General features: G+C 44.0%; 1 protein-coding gene across 2 annotated transcripts in view; it reads right to left on the bottom strand.

Annotated features, from left to right (window-relative positions):
- Positions 1-22,630, bottom strand: part of pkib (protein kinase (cAMP-dependent, catalytic) inhibitor beta) — a 45,462-nt gene extending 22,832 nt beyond the window's left edge. The window contains exons 1-3 of one of the 2 annotated variants that reach the window (XM_066677512.1): positions 22,476-22,630; positions 4,458-4,509; positions 4,121-4,194 (exon numbers count right to left, since the gene is read on the bottom strand). The gene's annotated coding sequence lies outside the window, so the exon portion shown is untranslated. The remainder of the gene's footprint in view (positions 1-4,120; positions 4,195-4,457; positions 4,510-22,475) is intronic. The other variant, XM_066677510.1, reaches the window with a different exon arrangement.
- Between the last annotated feature and the right edge of the window lie 3,510 nt (positions 22,631-26,140).

Genomic DNA, 26,140 nt, shown 5'->3' with positions numbered 1-26,140 from the left:
TAAGGTCACCATGCTCAATGCCAAATGTCTCCTAGAGGGGTGTAAAACCTTCAGGTACAGAGCTGTGGTGGGGTTTCCGACCCAGAGGCACAAATCTTGGTATTTTTTCAGACATCTGTGGAAATTTTTAGCTTGAGCAGAATAAGTAATGATTCATTACACACAAAATGTTGGTAACTACAACATTTCACACACAGATCAAAAGAACTAGTGTTTCCCCTGCTTCATTACATGTGGAGCTAGCATCTCCAAAATGGACTCTAATAGTCTCATCGACATCTGAGACATCCATGAACGGAGTCCAAGTTCCAGCTTCTCTTGTTAAATTAATCATATTATTATTATATACATGTACAGTGTTTAATTAGTGCACATTTATACATTAAACAGATGAAATTACTGTAGCCCACTGAGTGTCGTGTTTGCTCATTCTGTGAACTACAAATGATGTGAAGTAGTGTTGCAACTTGAAAACATTTTTGCTGTCAATAATAGAGTTTTTTTGGGGAATGATGTGAATGTGTTTGTACCAGACTGAGAACCCAGGATAAAAAGGATGCAAATGTTCTACAGTAACTGATTTTCTACAAACAGTGGCATCCCCTGCAGAGCATCTGTTTTGTTTATTTCTCATTTATTCATTCATTCATTATCTGTAATCCTTGTCCAGTTCAGGGTCACGGTGGGTCCAGAACCTACCTGGAATCATTGGGCGCAAGGCAGGAATACACCCTGGAGGGGGCACCAGTCCTTCACAGGGCAACACACACTCACACATTCACTCACAGACAATTTTGAGTCACCAATCCACCTACAAACGTGTGTTTTTGGACCATGGGAGGAAACCAGAGCACCCGGAGGAAACCCACGCGGACACGGGGAGAACACGCCACTCCTCACAGACAGTCACCCGGAGGAAACCCACACAGACACAGGGAGAACACACCACGCTCCTCACAGACAGTCACCCGGAGGAAACCCACGCAGACACAGGGAGAACACACCACACTCCTCACAGACAGTCACCCGGAGGAAACCCACACAGACACAGGGAGAACACATCACGCTCCTCACAGACAGTCACCCGGAGGAAACCCACGCAGACACAGGGAGAACACACCACACTCCTCACAGACAGTCACCCGGAGGAAACCCACGCAGACACAGGGAGAACACACCACACTCCTCACAGACAGTCACCCGGAGGAAACCCACGCAGACACAGGGAGAACACACCACACTCCTCACAGACAGTCACCGGGAGTGGGACTCTAACCCACAGCCTTCAGGTCCCTGGAGCTGTGTGACTGCGACTCTACCTGCTGCGCCACCGTGCCGCCCTACTCATTTATTTAATTCATTTCTCTCTCATCATTTGTCTGATGTTTGTGGAATAACCTGGAAGGTGTTCCACAAAGCATATTTTGCAAGATAAGCTCAAAAGCAAGCCTTTCCAGTAGGAAAAGGACTGAGCGATAATCCTGTTAGTTTGTGATTGTGGAACACTTCCTGGTTGTCTTCCTTCAACATCTTTACTGTTCCAGGTTAAGGCCAAACCATCTTATAAAAGTAGCATTTTCCATTGCATTTGTTAAAGAACCATATTAGTCCATTCTCAAGCATTTAGTGTGTCTATGCTCAAAGTGCACTCAGCCAGATGTCCATCAATGGCCCAGAGTGCTCTTCTACTCTGTACTGAGAAACAGCCTCTGTTAAAAGCAGCTAAATCTTCCCTGGTTTGCATGCATCATGGAAAGACACTGGCAAAACCCATCAATGCTGGGTAAGACTTCCTTTGCTTTGGATTTCACAAGTAATGCCCCTACATCACCCATATGTAGTTAACTGAAGGGGAAGGAGGTGGTCATGTGCTTCAGCATGAGTGCCAGAGCGGTTCAAATGCAGCATAATGCAGCACCGAGGCGTATAAATAGGCATTCTACAACAACAAGGAAAAATAACCAAGAACATACACAATTAGAAACATTAAGGTGTGTTCAAATCAAATTATAGTGTGAAATATTGTCTGAGAATACTGCCCTGAACAACAGTTCTATTCCAGTGATGTTATCTCCATTAGTTCATAAGAGTTAGACCAATCCGAGGCTACCAAACACCCTTCTGTTTACATGACCAAACCCACAGAATGACCATCTGTCTCTCTATATATTTACAGTAAAGTATTAACACCACATTTTTTGAGCTTCTTTTTTTTTATAAACACAGGTCTGGACCTTAATTTATAGAAATTAATATCAATTTAATCACCATCTGAATATCAGTAAGAAAAATTGCAAAGTCAGTTTTCCCAAACTGTTCAGCCCTACCCAGTAAACAAGGAAGGTCCCTGGACGTTCAAAATAGGTCTAAAAGTAGTCTGTCCATCAAGGACATATTTTAAACGTCGATGGACGTCCAAAATCCATCTTAATAAGTTAGTTAAGTGGTGACCAATCGATAACGTCAGTGGACGTCCAAAACGCGTTTTATACAAGTAATTTATTTCGGGACCAATTAATAACGTCAATGGACGTCCAAAATGCGTCTAATAGTCGTCTTTTCAATGTCTGTGTTTGGACGTCTTTTCAACTTTCATTTTCAACCTTAAGAGAACGTTGATTAGACGGCAGTCATTACGTTATTTCAATGTTGAATCAACGGCTAATTGTTTACTGAGTAACCTCAGGTCCCTTTTGACCAGCACTGTGTAAAATCTCTCATAATGCCAGGGACAAAGACAGGACTTGGTTAGCTCACTAAAGCCAGGTCAACGCTGTTACAGAACAGATAAACCCCCATCCACCTTCAACCTGGGGGCAGGGAACAAGCCGCCAATACATCCCTCCAACGCTGAACGAGATTAGAATGGGAGTCTGTCACGGCACAAGCTTCACAGTGTGCTCTGATTCTCAGGAGGCTTACGCTGACACAGATAAGTGGATGAGCGCAGGAAAGTAGGTCTACAGCACCAGAGCCACTGTAGGCAACTCTCAGCTCCTGGGATGATGCAGGTCTCACTAGAGAATGATAGAAACTTCAACTCCTGTTTGTTTCAACCAAAGAATGACCAAAACCTGTTCACTTTTATCTAAAAACACAATAAAATAAGCCTTTCCTTCACCAGCCAGTTCATGTCCGTGCTTGTCAATCAGTTTGAGCAGCAGCAGAGTAGCGTTAATGTTGGCTATGTGGTGCTACTTCTTACTAGGAACACAGCATAAGCTATTTATAATCTCAGATCATGTCTTGCTTCAAGAGGAAACACTCAACAACTTCTCCTTAACAGGTTTCGTTCCACTTTAAAACATAACACCCGTCTCTATACACAGAATACAGCAGAAGCAGAAGGAAAACAAACCCTGATGCTATGCTAACGCTACATGTAGCTATAGCTTTTAAAATGCCAAGAGTTCTTGTTAAATTGCACCTTTTTAATTGAATTTCATTTCTACCTTAAGTGGTTTTACAGCCTAGGTGCCAAAAGTACAGAGCTACATCATTTATAGTAAGATGGAAATTCCATTAAGAAGGTGCCATTTAGAAAGACCTTCTGTGGCACTTTAAATGCTACGGGAGAATACAGAGTTCGCATGTGCAAGCATAACTGTACAGAACACACCAGAAAGCTACTACTGCACCATTTTAAGGTGGAATGCTAAGTAGCTAAGGCGGCTACATAAAGTAGTTTCATTGTATGTTTATTAATAGTCTTATTGGATGTATTTTGTGGCACTTATTATAAGCCAGACTGTATTCAAATCATTTTAGTAGCTTTCTTACATGTATTTTATGTTTACAGCCAAATACTTTTCCTTTCACTAGTTCTCACTGCTGCACACAGAGGCGTGAGACGGAAGCATGAATGAAGTCAGAATTTGCCGATTGTTGCTGAGGTCAAGGCCTTCCCTGGACTGTACACAATAAACTCAGCTGAAGACTTACACGCATCTCCTACACATCATTCAGAGTGCAGTCTTGCGTGGGTTCTACACTAGTCTAAATTACCCCATTGAAAACACACAAGGCTTTATTTCCCTTCTCAGTTTGTGGTCTGTAATAAGGCTTCGGTGCAATGAAGGGACAGCCAGACTGTGGAGACTTGAAGGAAATGTTCACAAACCTAATCTCCATCTGTCACAGCTGTGGCATCCAGTTGGTTTCTAAGGACAGCAATGAGGGAGGCCACTTCATAACCTCAACAAAGACAAAGTAGGTTAATATCTACATCACTTCAACACAGACGAGGTAAAAGTATTACTATATTAATCAGACTGGGGAAACTGAGTCTCTGCATTTAACCCATGTATGGTATTGAACACACACCAACACACACATCCACTCCCTGAGCAGCAGGCTGCCAGCCATAGCACCCCAGGGAGTCTCTGGGTGTAAGGAGCCTTACTCAAGGGGTTTTTCCGCTGTGGATGTAGGAGGAAGAGAAAGCACAGCTCACTTACTCATCTCACCACCATTTTTCCTGTCAGTCCTAGGAATCAAACCGGCTGCCCCCTGTGTACAAAATGTATGAAATTCATTCAGAGGATGAACGTTCAGCTTGTAGCTGTTAAAAGAGCTACGAGGTCATATCATATTTCACATATTGTCAAAGCTAGTCATGATGCAACGTAATGTGTGTATCTGCACCCTAGTGTGGGATGCCAACACGAGTCAAACAACACGAAATAAAACAAAGCGTTCTGATTCTGCTCAAGCACAGAGACTATAGGATTGTCCCGCCCTCCTGTCTTAGTCTCCACAACCACAGCGCTGTTCCTGCGTTTATGTGAGAGTGCAATATGAAGTTAAACAGTAAACGCTGAGTTAAAACAGAAAAAGAGAATGGGTCGGCGGATGAACTGCGAGTCAACGCTGAAATCAGACGTTCTGAACAGGGCTGTTGAACGCTGCTGTGATCCTTGTGGTGTTTTGACAAATGCAGGTCACAGACAGTTCATTAAAAATCTCAGAACTGTGTTCCCTTGTGGAAAAGTGGAGAATATGTCTCCTTTAAATGGATTACAATCGTCTGTCTATATTTCAGCAGTGTGACTTCGGCTCCTCGCTTTCAAGAAAATGTACGATGTAGCTGCAAAACACAAGGTTCATTAGTAATAAATAAATGTGCAATTACTGGTTGTGACTTACTGTATATTCATTCATTAATTCATTGTCTGTAACCCTTATCCAGTTCAGAGTCGCGGTGGGTCCAGAGCCTACCTGGAATCACTGGCCGCAAGGCGAGAATACACCCTGGAGGGGGCGCCAGTCCTTCACAGGGCGACACACACTCACACATTCACTCACACCTACGGACACTTTTGAGTCGCCAATCCACCTACCAACATGTGTTTTTGGACCATGGGAGGAAACCGGAGCACCCGGAGGAAACCCACGCAGACACAGGGAGAACACACCACACTCCTCACAGACAGTCACCCAGAGGAAACCCACGCAGACACAGAGAGAACACACCACACTCCTCACAGACAGTCACCCGGAGGAAACCCACGCAGACACAGGGAGAACACACCACACTCCTCACAGACAGTCACCCGGAGGAAACCCACGCAGACACAAGGAGAACACACCACACTCCTCACAGACAATCACCCGGAGGAAACCCACGCAGACACAGAGAGAACACACCACTCCGGAGCAGGAATCGAACATACAACTTCCAGGTCCCTGGAGCTGTGTTACAGCAACACTACCTGCTGTGCCACCGTGCCGCCCTTACTGTATATTTTATTCTATTACATATAATACTTTATATGTTTAAAACCTGTATATATCCCTCTGGGGAAGCTAATTTTATGTGGTGATGAGAAGTTGTTAGCTGTGTTAGTGACCAGATTCCAAGACTGACTCAGCTCAGGGAATTGATTGTTTATATTCAGTCTGAAAACCAAAAAGCAGACGTGAATGTTAAGTTAAATAAGAAACATTGCTCAGATTAAGAGTGGATCTAAAGCCAGTAATTGCTACTTTTCTTACCACAGAATTTAGGGCATGTTATTCTACTCAGTCCAAATGTTTGGCTGCATTTTTCCCAAGGCTCCTGCTGTTATACTGGTCCAAGTACATGACAGTTTATCACACAGATTTCTCTCTCAGTGGAGAGCCACTGGTCAGAGGTTAGTGCTGATGTTCTGCCCGGAATAAGAAAAGCTGCTGCTGAATCTTTTCAGAACGGGGCAGAAAGTGACTGGAACACTTGTGGCTTAAGCACACTTCCTGCTGTGTGTGAAAATATGCCTCCCAGCTGTCTCTTAAAATCACACACACACTATATATAAGACTAGCCTCTATAAACAAACAGGCAGTTTAAACCTTCCACGTACGGTGGTCATAGCGTACATACTTATCATCCTCATTGTCTGGACTGAGAACAGTCCACCGGCCAAAAACATCCAGCCGACAGCGTCCTGTGTCACTGATGAAGGACTAGAGGACGAGCGACACACACTGTGCAGCGACAGATGAGCTACTGTCTCTGACTCTACATCTACAAGGTGGACCAACGAGGGAGGAGTGTCTCACAGAGTGGACAGAGAGTGGACACAGGGTTTAAAAACTCCAGCAGCACTGCTGTGTCTGATCCACTCTACACCAGCACAACACACACTAACACACCACCACCACGTCAGTGTCACTGCAGCGCTGAGAATGATCCAAAACCACATCACACCTGCTCTGGGGGGGGGTTTAAATTATGCAGAGCAACATTAACTACAGTCTGTAATTGTGGAACTACAAAGTGCTCCTGTGTGGTCAGTGGAGCTGAGATATTGGACAGTGAGTGTAGACACAAGGTCAGTGTAAAGGTTTGGATGATGGGGGTATTTCCGATATCATGTATATGGTGCTAATGTGGTCGTGATTCGTGTACGGAAGGGCTTACAGAGGCCTGAGACTCTCACAGTCTGGATTTCTCAGATTTAATATTTGTGGTTAAACTGAGCCCTATCTGAATTTGTTCAGGATTATATTTGGCCCTTTCATTTTAACACCAGTTGACACATCTGTTTAAGGCAGACAGAAGTAATTAGCTTAGCATTACGCTGCAGCCTTAAGCTATCACCAGGGTTCACCGCATCACGGCACACGCAAGGACTAAAAATAACCGAGCGCTGGGTACGTTGACATCAGCGATGGTGCTGAGAGAACACACACACTGCCCCTGAAAAAAAATCAAGATGAACAGAGAGTTAGCGAGAAGAAAAATGGCTTTAATTTAAGGTCGTTTATAACGGCTGCTGATGAGCAGAGCTGGGGCCGAGCCCGCACCACACAATACAGAGATTAGACGTCTTTCCTTTCACCTTCTTGAGTGCAGTGAAAGGCAGACTCACGTTGCACTTCTATGCAGCTCACGTCCATTCTGAATGTCTTTCCCACTGGCACTGGACCTCCACAAATAAACAGCTCACTTCCTCAAGGGTCTCATCCAGTGAAATTCCATAAGTGGCCACCGCTAGAGACAGAAAGAACTAACAAATAAATAAACAAATAAAAGGGAAGGATAGACGATGAGGCATCAATGACATCCACGGATCTGAACATAACTCAAAGCCCTATTTGGACTGAGAACAAGGCCAGGATGCTTGGTGCCAAATGGGGCGTCCAGTGACTCGCACTGGGCCATATGAATTAGCGCAGTCAGTGTGTTTGCTCAAGGGCTTTAGTACGGCACTTCTAGGGCACCAGCAGTCACACAGTCTGACAGGTCAAAGTCATGCTGAACAAAGGCGATGGCTCCACTAGGGCTGGGAATGTCAAGGCACCTTACAATCAGATTGCATTTCTATGACATGCTAAAATTCAGCTGCAAAATTAATGTTTCATTCCTGTCCTAACATCAGGTAAAGTGAAGAGCCTTTTTATAGAAGACATCCCCATTTTTCCCCACAAGTGAAGATAGTTCTGGGGTCTTAATAAAATATCTGTAACATGATATGGTCAAAACACCACAAGGATCAAACAACACAGCGCTTTTCTTCCCCTGTTCAGAACAGCCGATTTAAACTCGACACGCTTTTCCCAGGTCTCTTTTCCACTAGCGCCACTCCCCCACAAAATGTAGCCAATGATGTTGCAAAACCCAGACTCTAAGAGAACCGCAAGCTTTGAAAACCACAACGACAGCAGTAACGTTAAGCGCTGGTTACTCATTTTGTTTTCACCTGTTGTTGTTCCGCGTCCCAGTTCTCACAGATCAGCAAAGCTGGAGTTTTTAGTTGGCCAAGGATTGTGGATTCAAGGATCCACAGTATAATTTAATAAGCTGCAGTTGTGAGTCAGATAAAGTTAAATGTGACCACTGCGGTAACTTGAAGACTTTACAAGTTTGTACTGGATGTCTGCACTTTGCCATGGAAACAAGCCTCCCTGCCCAATCAGCTCTCTGCAATGTTTACACGTCACATTAAGTACCCACTCTGCTCGCTTCGTACCAGGCACCACCGGGGAGTGAAAAAGTACCCAGTTCTGGGGACCAGGTTCCAGATTTGCCTAATGGAAAAGCAAAAGAGCCGAGTCGAGCCGAGTAGAGACTCTACAGTGGAAAAGCACCATAAATGAGTACAGCACCTTATCCAAACGAAACAAAGCCTATTCAGACAAGAGAATTTTAGCTTTTCCCTGAAACTCTTTGTTTGAATGGAATACAGTTCGATTCCAGTGAAGAAGCTTTTACGTTTATTCAGAAAAGGACTGAACACGACTAACATTTTATCTGAAATGCACCGAGTGTGCACCACTTTTTTGATGAAATACATGTCATCGTGTTTGTCTCCATTTCACAGAGCTGCTTAATCAGTTTTCAAAGCTGTCCAGAAACAAATGCCCCAAGGGATTTGGTTAAAATCTCTTTGAACCAGCACTGGACTTCTTCTAGAGCTTTGAAGTGAGCAGAGGGCCTTATCTGCTTTTAAGTGATGCTGTAACACATCACATGACGAGCAGAGCAGTAATCTGAATGGACAGAAGCCTGCTAATGAACCAGGCCCTGGAGAGATAAGACATCTCTGAGCGCAGCTCGACCAAACACAACGGTTTAAAAAAGCCGTAACCTGAGACACTACTAGGTTTTTATCACTGAAATCAATAAAAGAGATAAACACGTCACACAGCTTCCTTTAAATCTGGTTAATATGGACTTCTAAAGTGGTGCGTCATTATGTACTGTGCATCTTGCCCATGTTAGGAAGTCTGTAAACATTTAAAGATACAAGGATTCTGCACAGCGTGAATTAATTAGCATTCATTCATTCATTCATTCATTTTCAGTAACAATTCAATCCTGTTCAGGGTCGGTCCGGAGGACTTTTTCCCCCCATCCTCTGCTTCCCCATGATCTGTTATCAGCCTGTGAAACCCTAAGAGGTTTTTCCACACACTCTCGGCAGGTTCAGCCTTTGAAGCACTTTCCTCCAAACGCCACTGAAAAACCTACAGCGGAGAACCGCACCTGAAAAGTGAACTCTAGCTGTTAGATGCACCAATGGAGTCAAAGCAATAGCCACAATCTTGAGAGCCATGCAGGGCTGGTCAGACTTGAATATATACACAGCAACTCCCACGTAAACTCACATCAACAAGATTTAAACCTGGACTCATGGAAGCCAAGTCAATCATTACCTTTAACATTACACATGAAGTCTTATATATTTATTTCTATTATTATCATCCTCCTTCGCATTTTTAGATGCAATGCACCTTATGGAGCTGGTTTGTAACCCACATAGTCACTCATACGGCTCTCTCTAAGATGGCATCACTCACTCTCTCCTCTTTAAGAACTGCTCCATAATGAGGTGCGGTTCAGTGCTTCGCATCAAAGACCCTCTCCATGTTTCAATTCTGGTCTTAACTGGCACTCACCACTACCTGACGTCATCTCAAGGGCCGTTCCTTTTCTGCATTGGCTGAAATAAATAAAGCGTGCTAAATGAGCCCTCAGTTGGGTGAGGGAATGAGTCCACACTGATATCCACTTCAGTAACTGAACCTGCCCCGAAAACATTGTGACGTAATTTCTATTACAACGGCCAGAGCAAAGTTGGACAAAGCAGTTTTCGTTGTTAAGCCCAACACAAAGAAACTGATTAGCATAAAAACGGTTAAAATGTCTAAAAATACATTGTGGTTTGTGGTTAATTCATTCATTAATTGTCTGTAACCTTTTACCCAGTTCAGATTCGCGGGGGGTCTGGAGCCTATCTGGAATCACTGGGCGCAAGGAAGGAACCCACGCTGGAGGGGGCGCCTGTCCTTCACAGGGCGACACACACTCACACCTACGGACACATTTGAGTGGCCAATACACCGACCAATGTGTGTTATTGGAGTGTGGGAGGAAACTGGGAGAACTCCTCACAGACAGTCACCCAGAACAGGGTTTTTTTTTTGTTGTTGTTGTTGTTAAAAGAATATCCAAAATGGCTGAAGCCGCACTGAACACAGCCACAGAAAACACGTACTGCATTTTCCTGCACGTCTCCAAGGACAATAAAACACTCTGTAAATGACCGCCTGGCTCCACTGTTCTATAGCACTTTACTTTTTTCTTTATCTCGACCCACTCACAAACACATCACGGTCCATGCTGAGGAACCTACATTCATTTGGTTCCGACTGGGAATGAACTTTCCCGGTTCGTGAATCAGTTTGTCTGTGGAAGCGGCTGAACGGTTCCAAACTAGATTCGTGACTGGGAACCTTCCCGGTTCCTCAGGACACGTGGTGTCACTGATACCGAAAAGTGCCTCTTGGGGTGCATTTTCTTAAACACGATTGAGTGTGTGAAGTGATTTGCATATTGTTGTCTGTCCAATTAAAAACGTTTCTAATTTTTGTGGATGTTTAGTTTATGTCATTTGAGCACCGCAGCTGTCCTTCACACTGTGTTAATTTATGATGAACGAACCAATAGAAATGCTTCAGAATGAATGGGAATAAATATTTTTACACTGACTTCCACTGGAAGTTGAGAAGGTTCTTTCCATTCTGCTGTAAAAATACTATTTAGAGAGATACATATTTTTAAAAGGACAGCGATCATATAAAACGTCAGAGGTGCGGACTCAATTATGACAGAGCATAGATAGAGCATTCATTCAGTATCTGTAACCCTTATCCAGTTCAGGGTCTCGGTGGGTCCAGAGCCTACCTGGAATCATTGGGCGCAAGGCAGGAATACACCCTGGAGGGGGCGCCAGTCATTCACAGGGCAACACAGACACACACACACAGCTACGGACATTTTTGAGTCGCCAATCAACCTACCAACGTGTTTTTTTTGGAATGTGGGAGGAAACCGGAGCACCCGGAGGAAACCCACGCAGACACAGAGAGAACACACCACACTCCTCACAGACAGTCACCCGGAGGAAACCCACGCAGACACAGGGAGAACACACCACACTCCTCACAGACAGTCACCCGGAGGAAACCCACGCAGACACAGAGAGAACACACCACACACCTCACAGACAGCCACCCGGAGGAAACCCACAGTGACACAGGGAGAACACACCACACTCCTCACAGACAGTCACCCGGAGCGGGAATCGATCCCACAACCTCCAGGTCCCTGGAGCTGTGTGACTGCGACACTACCTGCTGCGCCACAGTGCCCCCTAGATAGAGTATGTAAATATAAATATTAAAAGGGATGGAAGGCTGCGTTGTTTTTTGTCTGTAATGCAGGATGTGATTACAAACAAATCCCAGAGCTCCATCACTTCAGAGCATACAGTTTCACTGCTCCACAGCCCAATTCTGGGGGTTTTACACTCTTCCAGCTGGCACTTGGGCTCCGGAGATTAATATTCTATAGATTCTATATATGTTTTCTGTGGAGTTTATGCCACGTGTGTAAACCCAGTTGCACTTTGACTAATAAGAAGAAGTGTGATCCTATATTAAACACAATGACATGTTTATCATAAACACAGAGAGCTTCACATTGTTTCATGTTCTGCCATTGAGAATTTCTATAGGATGCCTCCAACCTCAGAGCTCCCAGTAGGCCCTGATAAATAATTCATCTCTATGAGCAGTGAGGAATCGTGGGAGCAATCGATTGGGAGCACTATGTGAGATTGTGAGTGCCATTTCAGCTTTTTCTAATGCGTTCTCTCTTGTTGCAGGCAATTATGAGTGTAAACAGAGGCTTTATTGAACAAAAAAGTGAGAGCTGTAAAGCCTCAGTATATTTACTCGACATCTGTGTGGCTGAACACAGACAATAAAGCCGTCACAGGCCGGTCCTGGAACAAATTGCCTTGTTGGTTTGCGGCAGGACGTTAAGAATGCCTCAAAGCCCAGATTGGGGTTTATTTTTAGCGCCGGTGATGACTCGCTCAGATCCAGCGATTTATGATAGCGCAGCAGGTTCTCCGGTGCTTCATCACCTCCCAGAGCCCGACCTTAAACAGGTACTGACGCTGTAGATTAGGCTCAGGCTTTTGGTGCTCTTTACGGGTCAAGCAACGTGGCTGTTAAACTTTAACTTCTTTCCAGTCATAAAGCATCACTCATTGAACAGACTGCAATGGCATTATCTTCGAAATTTAAAACCTTTCCTCAGTGTCTAATTCTCTTGGGACTCAAAGGGGATAGGTTATGAAAAATCTCACTTGTTCAGGGCATGTGTTTATTTATGTGGGGATCTGGAGCCCACCAACCCACACACTGTAAAACAATAAAATAAAACAAAACAACAGAAGCCCTTTTTGCGGGTTGCCTAATCTGCAATCAAGGAATAAAAGGAGCCATTCTGACTTTGTGTAGCTTCTTACATAGAGTTCAGACACTAGAGAATTGTCCCGCCCCCTCGTCTGAGTCTGTCCAATCACAGCGCTGGACTTGTGTTTATGTGAGAGCACAAAGACGAGGTTAAAGGCAGCAAAACTGATACAAAGAGAACAGAGCAAAAACGGCTAAAAACCTTAGCTTCTGCTCCTCGCTCCTCACTGCTGTGCGCTCGGGGTCGGGGTGAACAGCGAGCGGCTCATTATCATTTAAAGGAACAGACGCCGTTCTGAACAGAGCTGTTTACACAGGGGGAGAAACCTGCTGTGGGGTTTGACCAAAGCAAATTCACAGATGTTTCATACCCCTATAAATTATGACCTCAGTTCGTTTGTTTGTTGGGTGGGGAACTGTTTACAGCATTCATTCTCAAACACAGAATAGTTTAGTAATGGGAATCTTGGGATAGCTGCTGAAATTAAGTTAGAAAATATATATTTATGAAATGTATGCCTGGAAATTACATACTCACATGTTTAAATGTAAATGTATGATGAAAAATCAACACACAATTTATATTTTGCACTCAAGCTGCACTTAGTCAAGCAACCATTAAAAAAAATATTTATATATTTATTTAATGGTGTCAACGTATTAGAGGTTTTATTTTGTGATGTAAACATCTACTCTACCGCGCCCATAGTACACCTAGAACTATTCTCTTTGTTATTTAATGAGTACGACTGCCATATCATCACCCTGTCCACCCTGAAGTCTATAAAAAGCAACAACCACATTTAGCAGCATGCACTGATTAAAACCAGCACTGATACATCAATGTCAGACAGATGCTGTTAGCTGAGAACAGTCACCAGCTGGAAGTACCAGGTGGTGAAGCAGTAAAACGGCATAAGATAAGCCATGCGACTTAGACAGAAACAATGTAGGTTACACTGGCGATGTGCCCCATTGTTTGTGTTTCTCTGAGCTGGGCTGGTGATGGTTAGACTGGGTGAAGTCCAACATGCGTCATGAGTCCTGTGCTGCGGGACTGTGCAGGAACGAAAGAGCTGATCAATCACACACTGAATTACGGGACGGTTGAGAATCAGGCCTGGGGCTCTGCCAGTGAACCACAAGCACAGAAAGCTGTCAAAGCTTTCACTAGCGCCTCCACAGCTCTCAGACAGACTGAATCCCAACAGCTGAGAGACGCCAGAGCCTTCCAAGATAAACACTCGCTTTATCAAGGTCAGATTTCAACTGTTGCATATTGTCAGCTCACAGTCAAATCAAATATAAAGCTCAGACAGCAAAGAATAACAGTTTAGTGCAAGATTATGGCATTTTTTTCACATATTAATGACAAATATAATTTATTTGCTCAATGTAACATATTAAAAAAAGACAAATGTAAATCATAGAGAGGTTGTTTTCCAGACAGAAATTAAGCCTAGTCCTAGACTCTATTATCCTTTCAAAGGAGGGCGGAAAATTTGTCTGTGAGGAGCATGGTGTGTTCTCCCTGTGTCAGAGTGGGTTTCCTCCGGGTGACTGTCTGTGAGGAGTGTGGTGTGTTCTCCCTGTGTCTGCGTAGGTTTCCTCCGGGTGACTGTCTGTGAGGAGTGTGGTGTGTTCTCCCTGTGTCTACATGGGTTTCCTCCGGGTGACTGTCTGTGAGGAGTGTGGTATGTTCTCCCTGCGTCACCTGGAGGAAACCCACACGGACAACACACCACACTCCTCACAGTCACTTGCAGCAAGACTTGAACCCACAAACTCCAGGTCCCCAGAGATACCTTGCAGCATCACTGTTTTTTTATTTTACACTTTACTACAATTTGTCAGAAATGTATAGATTATATTACATGTGTATACGATAATATAAAAGTATCCGCAACATAAATTGGTTTGATCTTATTCAGTGGGAGCAGCCACATAACCAATGTGCGCACATCCTCCACTTGTTAATAGAATCTAATCACTAAAACGAACTGCATTAAAAGTCCCTATAATATAATAAGCTCAGATATTAAGCGTGGTCACAGAAGTGTAGCAGCAGCGCAGTAATGAGAACGCAGAGTGCATGTGGTTACTGGAACAATAAATAGCTCTCCCTTGGGCACAATTAGCGCTGCTAGCAGGCAGAGACAATTGCTAAGTCTGTGTTATCAGCAACCAGGCCAATTACAAGCTGAATCCCACCAGGAGAAACAGGCAAGCGTTCGGACCCCGGCTGAGCCTCAGACTGATGGACTGAGGGAGCAGCTGCTTCATAACTCACCTGATAACACGACACCCACACAGCGGAGCCCTGCCGAGGAATTAACACCCACTCTCTGCTTTTAAAGACACAGTTCGCACACAGATCTCCCTTTGACCTCATACTGAGCAGATAAACCACAACAGGTTTGGAGTATGAAGTTGCTGCTTTCATCCAGTTCCTTTAACAAGAGAACACCTGAACAACAGCAGACCTCAGTCAGCCTCAGGTCATGTGTCATGTTAGGGCTGGACGATACGGCCAAAATTTATATTACAATATATTTCATAATTTTGGTCGATACGATATAATTCCGGTATCGATTTGAACGTTAAATTATCCACTGAAAAACTTCCAAGAACAAACAAGAACGAACGTGTTTAAAAATCATATTGTTATTGAAACATTTTTTATTGAAATATATATTGATATATAATTATTGTCCAGTCCTAAGTCATGGATTGAAATAAAAGTACAGTGAAATATATTAAAGAAAGATTAAAAACTAGGACATGCTGGGTCACTAAGACAAAACACAGAATAGAGTGCATTTGGTTAAACATAAGTGAATGTGTGAGTATGGCGGCACGGTGGCACAGCAGGTAGGTGTCGCAGTCACACAGCTCCAGGGCCCTGGAGGTTGTGGGTTCGGTTCCCGCTCCGGGTGACTGTCTGTGAGGAGTGTGGTGTGTTCTCCCTGTGTCTGTGTGGGTCTCCTCCGGGTGACTGTCTGTGAGGAGTGTGGTGTGTTCTCCCTGTGTCTGCGCGGGTCTCCTCCGGGTGACTGTCTGTGAGGAGTGTGGTGTGTTCTCCCTGTGTCTGCGCGGGTCTCCTCCGGGTGACTGTCTGTGAGGAGTGTGGTGTGTTCTCCCTGTGTCTGCGCGGGTCTCCTCCGGGTGACTGTCTGTGAGGAGTGTGGTGTGTTCTCCCTGTGTCTGCGTGGGTCTCCTCCGGGTGACTGTCTGTGAGGAGTGTGGTGTGTTCTCCCTGTGTCTGTGCGGGTTTCCTCCGGGTGACTGTCTGTGAGGAGTGTGGTGTGTTCTCCCTGTGTCTGTGCGGGTTTCCTCCGGGTGACTGTCTGTGAGGAGTGTGGTGTGTTCTCCCTGTGTCTGTGCGGGTTTCCTCCGGGTGACTGTCTGTGAGGAGTGTGGTGTGTTCTCCCTGTGTCTGTGCGGGTTTCCTCCGGGTGACTGTCTGTGAGGAGTGTGGTGTGTTCTCCCTGTGTCCGCGTGGGTTTCCTCCGGGTGCTCCGGTTTCCTCCCACAGTCCAAAAACACACGTTGGTAGGTGGATTGACGACTCAAAAGTGTCCGTAGGTGTGAGTGTGTGAGTGTCTGTGTTGCTCTGTGAAGGACTGGCGCCCCCTCCAGGGTGTATTCCCACCTTGCGCCCAATGATTCCAGGTAGGCTCTGGACCCACCGCGACCCTGAATTGGATAAGGGTTACAGATAATGAATGTGTGAGTAAGTGAGTGAGTCTAATCAGTGCTCTGTTGGTACAACTCCTTAGATTCATCTAGTCTCCACCTGATATCTGCTGTTAACCTGGCCACAAATACTGTTCAAAATCAGTTGGGTTCATTTGCTACATATACAACTGTCTACGTCTGTCATGTTTATCCATTCATTTTCTGTAACCACTTCATCCTGTGCAGTGTGTAGGGTTAAGAACACACACACGACGAGGTGCCAGTCCATCACAGTCTCACCCTGTCACTCACACCTGTGGACAAACGTACACTTCCAGTTCATCTACCAACATGTGTGTTTACACTGTGGGAGTAAACCAGTGTTTTGGAAACATTTGAACGCACTGAACCCAATGAAACGTCTTTTAGATAAAGTCAGAGTTCAATGATTAAAAGAAACGTAACACATTTTAGGGTCTAAACCCTAGGAAACAAGACATCCTCCAGTTCTACCACTTTTTTTCAAGCGGGTTTGTTTTTGTTGTAGAGCCCTTTTCAAAGCTGGGAGGCTTAAGTGACACGACAACAGCTGTTTGTGGCTGGCAACTTTGACCGACGGTGAAATAAAGCTGCTCTTCGCTGAGTAAAGCGGTAACTTACACCAGACGACGGGCAGAAGTCTAGTTTTCTGAGACGGGATTTCATCTGAAATCATCAAACCAACAAGTACTCGAAACTAATTAATGAATTAAAAAAAGAAGGCTCTTACACCAAATGTATAGATGTGATGCCAATAAGTAAATACAGTAATCCCTCGCTACTTCGCAGTTCATCTTTCGCAGATTCACAGGTTTTTTCAAGGGGGCTTATGGCCGCGATATCACGGATATTGAGGGAAAATCTAGAAAAAACCCAAGTATTTCTTACGTACAGTACATGTATTGTTCATGTCCACATCCGAGTGAAATTTCATTCATTCATTCATTCATCATCTGTAACCCTTATCCAATTCAGGGTCGCGGTGGGTCCAGAGCCTACCTGGAATCATTGTGCGCAAGGCAGGAATACACCCTGGAGGGGGCGCCAGTCCTTCACAGGGCGACACACACTCACACATTCACTCACACCTACGGACACTTTGGAGTCACCAATCCACCTACCAACGTGTGTTTTTGGACTGTGGGAGGAAACTGGAGCACCCGGAGGAAACCTACGCAGACACAGGGAGAACACACCAACTCCTCACAGACAGTCACCCGGAGGAAACCCACACAGACACAGGGAGAACACACCAACTCCTCACAGACAGTCACCCAGAGCGGGAATCGAACCCAGGTAGGTGACTGCGACACCTACCTGCTGCGCCACCGTGCCGCCCCGAGTGAAAGTTACTGACGCTAAATCACAGCTTAGGAATGACTCTATTAAAGAAACTGGTAGGATATCACATGTAGTTCCAGCTGAAAAACATTAGAGAACGACTGTTTAATGCAAAGGGCGGGTTGTTAACAGCAACAGGGAGGGTTTTAAAAGTCCAAATACTCATTAAATACATAACAAAAATATCTTTCCTCTACTTCGTGGAAATTCGTTTTTCACGGGTGGTCTTGGAATGCATCCCCAACCCAACGAAAAACGAGGGATCACTGTACTTCAATCAGCGTAGCCTTTTCACTGGCTGTGTACAGCACGTGGCACCAAAATAGTTACATCAAGCGTAATCAAAGCCCACAGCTTTTAAAGGTGTACATCAACAATTCGGGGAGAGTGCTGTTCTCTCTGGTGTGTTTACGTCTGTGTGTCCCGCCTCTGGAGCAGGAATGGAGCTACATCCTCAGCTCTGTTTGTGCTTTGGAGTTTGGAGGTCTCTCCAGTGTCTAAACACCTCCAGAAGTTGTTGTTCTGCCGTAGGTAAAGAGGGAAAGTCTCGACTGAGGCACTTGTTTTTTTAAGCCATTTACAGACACTGGGGCTCTTCATAAACACATTAGAACAGTTTTGAGCGCAAACCGACTTCAAGAGCAGCAACAGATGAGGAAACATCCTCCGAATTTTTGACTAAAATCATGAACATCGCCTTTAACATGAACCTTATTAAAGGTCACCGTTGGTCACAAATGACCAGAGGACTTCTGAGGAACAGAATCAAAAATCAGGTGGAAAAAGAAGGTGGTCACCAACGGTGTAAAAACAGAAAGTGTTGAACTGTATTTGTGGCCTGCCTCATGCACTGCGTCACTTCTGCCGTAAAATGGGGGTTACATTTACGCGGCTGCGTCCAGAACAACCAGAACCCCCTTCAGGAAAATCGTGTTTTAAAGATCAGACAGACACAAAGCCTAATTCATCATTCCCTTTTTCTGTGTGTGAGTCAGTAAATAAAAACCTCCTCTGGAACAGGACTTGCCCTTCCGTGGTGTTTAATCTGTCTGAGCTGGAGGAAGATAGAGGGTAATTTCACATCTCATTTAACCCCGGCCACAGACATCCATTTCATCGACAGATTTCTAGGAAAAATGTTTAACGTCCTCCAAAGAGAATATTAAAATATATGCATAGTCTTACTGTGAAGATTTTCAGGGCAGTAAAGCTGCTGATAAAGCTAGCATTAACCTAATGATGGACAGAACGAGAAGATGGCTTTAGATAATAAGACATTTTAAAAAATCTGTGGATAAAAATAGCCCCGTGAATGTCCTGTGGGGCTAAATCTGGGAGTTAGAAAAGGGCATGGAGTTTACTGGAGTCAAAGCTGCCCAGAGGAGATGGATGTACAGGAAGATGCTATACCTCCTCAGCAGCTTCAGCTGTCACATCTCATTTCTGTTCTCAACATGTGGAAACATGCTGTTAGTTTACAAGCATCTCTGCAGACTGTAACAGTGAGCTGCAATATACAGTCTGCAGAGATGTTTTTAATATACAGAGTGGTTCCATTTATATGGATACACCTTAATAAAATGGGAATGGTTGGTGATATTAACTTCCTGTTTGTGGCACATTAGTATATGGGATGGGTAAACTTTTCAAGGGTGGTGACAATGGTAGCCATTTTGAAGTCAGCCATTTTGGATCCAACTTTTATTTTTTCAATGGGAAGAGGGTCATGTGACACATCAAACTAATTGGGAATTTCACAAGAAAAACAATGGCGTGCTTGGTTTTAACGCAACGTTATTATTTCATGAGGTATTTACAAGTTTCAAAACACTTGGGGGAGACCTTGGGGGCCATTCAACTGGCCCACGATGACCAATCCACTTTCTAGGAAACTGTTCATCTAGGAATGCTCGGACCTGACACCTATAATGTGGTGGTGCACCATCTTGCTGGAAAAACTCAGGGAACAGCTTCAGTGCATAAAGAGGAAAACACTTTATCATGTAGCAATTTTGCATATCCAGTGGCCTTGAGGTTTCCACTGATGAAGAATGGCCCCACTATCTTTGTACCCCATATACCACACCGTACCATCAAGATGTGCAGCACCTGAAACTACGGATACTGGAAGCCTGTGCTAGCATTTCTCCTGCGGTGTTGCTATCAGTGTGTGAAGAGTGGGAGAAGAGGGTTGCATTGACAATCCAACACAATGGGCAGCACTTTGAACACATTTTATAAGTGGTCAGAAACTTGTAAATAACTCATGAAAGAATAAAGTTACGTTAAAACCAAGCACACATTTGTTTTTCTTGTGAAATTCCCAATAAGTTTGATGTGTCACATGACCCTCTTCCTATTGTATATAGAAAAGTTGGATCCAAAATTGCCGAATTCAAAATGGCCGCCATGGTCACCACCCATCTTGAAAGGTTTCAGCCAGTCTACAACCAGGTGACAACAAAACCTGCACAGAAAAGGCCCTGCCCATAAAGCACGATGAAGGAAGCCAGCTACGGAAGAACCCTACAGTAGAAAACGCTCTCTCCGGCGACTCCAGGTCGAGGCGTGAACAAAGCCAGGTGAGAAAGAGAGAAAGAGCATTGCCCAGAAATCACACCCCATTTCCACCAATGTAGAGCTGATTCGGTTTCCATCCACAAACCTAATGTGAAACCATTGGAAGTAAATTCCCAGCTGGAACCAAACAAGAGCAGGTTCTTCAGAGCGACCCATGACGGTGTCCGTGGGTAGAAACGGTTACCTCTTCTCAGCGTGGTCGCCGTCATGGTTCGTTACTGAACGACAACCAGCTCTGAGAGTCAGATGTTAACTGATAACTGAGTTTCCCACTAGAAAATACGGCAGTGTGGTGGCGTTTCCTCCACCCTTAGAGTTCACCCTCTAATCACAATGCTGACAGGATTTGAAGGCAGTGTCTCTCGGGTCGTACACTTTATAGTGCCCTCTGGTGGCGTATAAAGTTCACTTAAGTATTTAGTCTCAGTTCAGTCATGAGAATTTTTGACAACATTAGAAAAGCTCACTTAATTTGATTATGTTTTATGACTGAGCCCTAATTTACTTATTTATCTTTATAACGTTTTACTTCCCGGTGAACGACTGGCGCCCCCTCCAGGGTGTGTTCCCGCCTTGCGCCCAATCCAATGATTCCAGGTAGGCTCTAGACCCACCGTGACCCTGAACTGGATAAGCACTTACAGATCATTAATGAATGAATGAATAATGTTTTACGATTGCTTAGCGTACACCCCACTCCAATCAATTAGCAGTTTAAAATGAACATTATTCAATATTTTGAAACCATTTCAAATACATTACACTCTTAACTTACTATCAATAAAATCCTGAAGATGCAGAAATACACCACATTTACTAAAAGACCGTGGGCAAATCATCATTCATCCGAACCGACACGTATTCACAAGGAGTTTCTCTCCTTTTACTGCAGTAAGGGCTTCTACCCCCAGGGAAGGCTTTCCACTAGATGTTCCATCCCAAAGGCAGTGAATTGTTCTCCATCATCTGCTGCCCACAGCCCAATGCAGGGGGGGGGGGGATTTAGACCTGTGCCTTGGAGTTACCATCTCACTCCAGAGCATCTTATTCTGTTCAGTTATACGGTACGTCCACACACTTCTGAAGAGGTATGGCACATTTTTACATGCATCCTGTCCTTGTCTTCCACACTCTGCGTCCAGATTATCACCTGTCTGTCTCTGTTTAATTCAGCAGTGAGACGAGGCACAGCTCGCAGTGTCTGTTATTCAGCTCCTCTCTGTGTTCATCAGCCTCTGTCCTAATGCAGCGAGGATGAGCCTCTTCTTGCCATTTTCACACGGGCTGTGCCTCATTGAGCCAGAGACCACTGCTCTGAGTTACATATGGATTCTGGTCATATTCCCCACACTGGCTCAGACAGGAACTGAACTGCATGCCCGAAGTGGACCGCGTCCAAGGTCAGTGAGATGACCAGGACCGACTGAGTGCCAATGAAAAATGCCAGTCTGGACATCAAAGAACGTTCTATCTATTTAAGAATGCAAGTAGCCTGAGGGGGGTATGACTTTACTGACAAAATAAAAGCAGAGGGATGGGTTTTTGCAGCTTGTTTATCTTTGTAGGTTACGAACATACCATTTTTAAAATGATGTTCACCCGGCACTGTCTTTAAAAACGTATTGAAATGGGAATGCTTTGAAATTGCAAGGTATGGAAGGTGTAATGGTTTTTTATCAAGAGCTGTAAAAGTCTGTTCATCCAGAAAAACACAGGTAGACGCACTGGAACAATGGCACACAATTTGGTCTCCATCTGAAGTCCTGTTAATCCACAGTTCACACGTGTGAGCTCCATTTACCTGAGACTCGCTGTTGCTAGGGTTTGAATTGCAGGCTTTAAATGGAAATGTAAACAACAACAACAACAACAACAAAGAAACAGCAGCATTCGCAGCAAGTTGTCTCTCAAACTCACAAACAACAACTCACTCGTGCTTATTCGCCTGCTTCTAATATTCTCCGTTCCACCTTAAATGGTGCGGCAGTTGTATTCCAGCGTCAGGCGCCAGAAGAAACATGCTGCACAGTTTAAGGTGGAACCGAGAATATAAATCAACCACAAAACCCAGCTTGTCTTTGCCTTACCGTGCGGATGAGGCTCTGTGTCGGTGCACACACTAGCTGTCTATCCTCGGAGACAAGTCCTCCTCCTCTCATCACACTCTCTCTCTCTCCCCGTCTCTCTCTCCTCCTCCTCTCATCACACTCTCTCTCTCTCCCCGTCTCTCTCTCCTCCTCCTCCTCCTCCTCGTCGTGATTCTCTCCCTCTCCACACTACTCCGGCAGCTGACGTCACAGCGGCGCCCTCCCTCAGCCGGCCACGGGAGCGCGCACCGTGGCAAACACCCGTGTAGTACTGTATTTATTCTGACTCTGTACTGTTATATACACATCTGTCGTTTATTATTTATCATTTATGAGCAGGTGACAGGGGTATGTTGGGATATATTAGACATTTTGTTTGTTTTATTATTTATACACACACACACACACACACATACACACATATATATATATATATATATAAATGAATTAATCTAATGTATCTTTAATACAGAAATAGACCAATCATTCAATTGTATTAATTACTTATCATATGAGTGAATAATGGATAATAAAGTTAGTCAATAAAATACATTTTATCATTGTAAAATGTATTTTTGAATTATTGTAAACTTCTAATTCTATTAATATTACTATTAATAATAATAATCATGTAGTTTATAATGGGTTGCTAGTATAGATGTTGAATGGAGCAATCTTCTGTTATTTACTGTCATTGTTTACGTTGGTGTAAATTTAAGTATTTGATTTTGCGTATTGTTCAAAACTGTATGAAAACACGGGTAGTGGGTAAAGGAGGCCATGTCACATTACAAGGCAATTTGTACTTGTTTTGAAATTGTAGTGCTCATATTAATCAATTAAATTGTTAAACACATTAATAATATTAATAAAAAATTAATAAAAAGAATAAAGGCATATATAACGGGTTGCTAGGCTGTCACTGTGTAATCCAAAGCACACAGTTGCTATGGTACAGTGGTTGCTAAGGTGTTTCTAGGCTGGTAATACGCTATCCCACATGGTTTCTAAGGTGTGGCTAGGTTGGTTCTATGCCATCCCAAGAGATTTCTAAGGTGTTGCTAAGCTGTTGCTATGTTCTACTTGATTATTTCTAGGGTTTCACCAGGAAGTTGCTACAGTATCCCAGGTGGTTGCTAAGGTGTTGATAGGCAGCTGCTATGATATCGCAAGTGCTGTCTATGGTGTTACTAAGGTGTTCTTAGGTGGTTGCAATGGTATCCCCCCCATGCAGGACCAGTTTGTTGTTGTTGATTTTATAATTTCTTGGATTCTTTAAATAAAAAGAGCAAAAATAAGACAAAGGAGAAGAATCTGATTTTAAAAATGTAACATTATGGGCTTCATTTTTTCCCAAAAGACAGTAAAGGAGCTAAAGTGCCCACAAGTGACCAAGCCCCTCGTCCTCCTCACACAAGTTCACGTGGCACATTTGCTCTGTTTCCAAATATAAATCTAGACAAGAGGGCTGCAGGACACGCTTTTAATAATGAAGTGATGGAAGATTTCATCAGACAGCTCCAGAGAATATTCATCTCCTGCGGTGAAACAGCAAGGTTAAATATGCATGACCGTCCATGAACAAGTGAGAATGAGTCTGTTCTGGGATCAAAGAGACATTACACACAACGAACCACTGGATAATTCTTTTATTATGCTTCGGTTCATCCATATGTTCCGGTGGTGCCGCCATGTCAGTATTGGGTGTGTGTGTGTGTGTGTATTGGAATGGGACAAGGATTGAGGTGGAATTGGCCTTTTTTTTTTTTTTTACACTAGAGGGCATCTGAACTCCAAAACTGGGTTCAGCTGGTCCTACAGGTTGGAATCAATCTTTGAGACAGATCCCAGTGTTGCCACAGACCAGAACATAGCCCTTCAGAATCCAATAACCTTGGATTCGTGTGTGTGTGTGTGTGTGTGTGTGAGAGAGAGAGAAAGAAAAAATGGGGCCCTCTTTTACAACAGAGAAACAGGGTCTCCTGGAATGGAATTCAACATTCTAGAAAGATCCCATTAGCTCCACAGACCTGAACCAAGACTTTAAAAGCAACCATCCAGCTCCTAATCCTGCCCCAAACAAACAGGTGGCCTCCATAGACCAGGACCATGGCTCTTCATATGAGAGGTGACACACACACACGAGAGCAAAAAAAACATTCTGACCTACCTCACAGACCTTGCTCAACATCTCTTCAAGAGGATCACACTGGCCGTGTGATGGAAAGTCTGTTTTTTAACGTCAGACGGATTCAGTTATTGCCCCTTACTGAATGGACCTGGGGTAAAATAAAAGCCCTTTCAGACAACAAAGACCTGGACGTCTCCAAACAGAACCCAACAGATTCCACAGAATAAAACCTAACAAAAACAGCACATTTCGTCATAACAGAAAACTACAAATCTCCAATGAAACTAAAAACAATTCATAAAGAGCTAATGACCTTTACAATCTACAAACAACCCTTGTTTACAGCATTCAATGTGTCAAAATTGTACATCAATCAAGCAATGAATAACACAGAAATCTCTAAAATGCAAGAGAACCCAAATTCAGCCTCATCTAAAGACAACAGCCAAAATAACAACAAAATAAAGTCCTGTTTTCAGAAAACAACAAGACTGATGGGAAAGCTGCTGAACTGAACCGAACCGAGACAACACAGTTGACTCCAATTAGTAATCATTCAAGTCACAGACAGGTGGAGGATGTTTTGAAGCTTCATCCTGATTGGCCAGAAGATGTAAAGGCTTAAAACAGTGACATCTGGTGGTTTGCAGAAATCACAACAGCCAGACTGAGCACACACAGACCCAGGATCAGTGTTTACCATTTAGCTGTGAGACAAAGAAGAGAAAATGGCTTAGTTGAGAACATCTGAGTGAAGTAGGAAATAGCTCTCACTCAATTTCTTTAATATTTCAAAACGTATTTCAGTTTTTCTTTGAAAAACAAGACATAAAATCATTTTCTAGAGCAGTATTAAATACTTTCAAGAGTATTAGAGTATTAAATACTTTCAAACTTCTTTGTTCACCTTTGTTTAACGTGTAATTCAAAATTCAAACACTCCTGAATTCAGTGATGAATTCTTCTCTCTCGCCATTTTCAAACTACTTAATTTTTGTTGAAAAAAAGGAGCAGAATGTTTAAACTTTGAATTGAGATTATATGCTACACACACACACACACACACACACACGAAGAAAACACTTTAAAACCTCTAATACATGTCTAATCCATATTTAACTGAAGTCCACCTACTGTAGAAGTACACCTACGACCCCAAGACCTCATTTGTTTCTACCGCCACCCGAATCATACCTGCTCTGTGGTGGGCCTGACCGCTGGAGAATAAGATAACGTAACTCAGTATGTAGAGCAATAGATGGACTACAACCTGTGATTGTTGAACTATTAAGTGCTCTTGTGTGGTCAGTGGAGCTGATAAAATGGACTGAGCCTCAGCTAGCCGACAGTGCCAACGTGCAGCCAGAACTGGGCCAGATGCAGCGTGCCGCATTCACGCCGAGCCTCAGCTAGCCGACAGTGCCAACGTGCAGCCAGACTTGGGCCAGATGCAGGCTGCCGCATTCACGCCGAGACGGCAGCCGGCCGACAGTGCCGAGCCTGAGCCAGAATCGGCCCAGATCTACCTTGCTAG

This window comes from Hoplias malabaricus, chromosome 7 (assembly GCF_029633855.1).
Source record: "Hoplias malabaricus isolate fHopMal1 chromosome 7, fHopMal1.hap1, whole genome shotgun sequence".
Classification (NCBI taxonomy): Eukaryota; Metazoa; Chordata; class Actinopteri; order Characiformes; family Erythrinidae; genus Hoplias; species Hoplias malabaricus.
The sequence above is the reverse complement of the archived record's forward strand: the minus strand, read 5'-3'. Positions and strand labels throughout refer to the sequence as shown.